A 1,379-nucleotide genomic window follows, 5' to 3' on the forward strand; every position below is an offset into this window, starting at 1 on the left:
GTGCCTCTTAGCTCAAGTAGATACAAGAGACTAAACGGGCAGCTTCTGTCCGAAGGTGAGATGGGAAGGCAGAGAGGGTTAGGAGCTGGTTGAATGAACATGGGGAAGCAGGGGTGGAAAGACGGAGCGTGCTGTCACAGTATGGGGAGAGCAATTAAAGTCACATAACAATGTATGTATAAATTTTTGTATGGGGAAAAAATAAAATAAATAAATTCATTAGGCAAGGTTGATGCCCACAAGGACTAGCTGGTCCATTCAGCATCCCTCATTAACCTGGCACAGCCCATGGAATGAACATGTCCAGAAAAGATGCAGCAAAAACCAGAGTGGCTGAAATTTGCCACTTTTGTTCCCCACTGCTACCCCCATCACATAAAGGTCCAACATTCCCACACATATATTCTCATTCTGTACCTTTCACTTCTAAAGAGGCTGAGTTGGGGGCAGGGGACAGGAACAGCCAGGAGTATGAACAGACTTAGGTATTTGAGAAATATTTGGAAGGTCTAATCCAAAAGGGTACTGGTGGTTCAGTGGTAGAATTTTTGCCTCCCGTGCAGAAGACCTAGGTTCGATTCCCGGCCAATGCATCTGAAGTACAGCCACTACCTACCTGTTGTGGAAACTTGCGTGTTGCTATGATGCTGAACAGGTTTCAGTAGAGCATCCAGACTAACACAGTCTAGGAAGAAAGGCCTAGTGATCTACTTCTGAAAAATCAGACAGTGAAAACTCTATGGAGCACAACACCCAGCTGTTGTGTATGGTCTCACCATGAGTCACTCAACAGCAGCTAACAACAGCAATTCAAAAGTACAACCCTAACCACCCACCCAAGCTCTGTAGTGCATACAATTCCACCATTAAAAACGCAATCTTCATGTCCAGAGCCATTATATTCAATATTGTTTTATAACTTCTAGCCAATGCAGTAAGGCAGAAAACAAATAAAGAGATAAATCTATAGGAAAAGGTCTAAAAAACATTACCTGCATATCTAACTATACATCTAAATAGCCAAAGAGAATGAATTAAAAGATAATTTGGAGCAAATAAGAAAATTCAGAAAGATGTCTGGTTACAAAATAAAGATCTATAATCAACAATCAGCAATAACTAGTTAAAAAATACAGCATGGAAAAGCACTATTTATGGAGGCAACAAAAATATAAAATGCCTAGGAATAAATTTGACAAGAAATGTGCAGGATTAAATGAAGAAATCTACAAAACTTAACTGTGATACATTAAAAAAAAAAAAAAAAAAAGATTTTACTAAATGGAGACACTTCTATATTTGTGGATGGGAAACTTCAATACTACAAACATGCTAATTTGCTCAAAATTGACTTAAAATTTAAAGCAATTTCAATCAAA

General features: G+C 38.6%; 1 non-coding gene across 1 annotated transcript; it reads left to right on the forward strand.

Annotated features, from left to right (window-relative positions):
* Window positions 1–522: 522 nt before the first annotated feature.
* Window positions 523–593, forward strand: TRNAG-CCC (transfer RNA glycine (anticodon CCC)). Its single transcript has one exon. It is a non-coding gene; the product is annotated as a tRNA-Gly (tRNA).
* Window positions 594–1,379: the final 786 nt, after the last annotated feature.

Source organism: Trichechus manatus, unplaced genomic scaffold (genome assembly GCF_000243295.1).
Source record: "Trichechus manatus latirostris isolate Lorelei unplaced genomic scaffold, TriManLat1.0 scaffold00053, whole genome shotgun sequence".
NCBI lineage: Eukaryota > Metazoa > Chordata > Mammalia > Sirenia > Trichechidae > Trichechus > Trichechus manatus.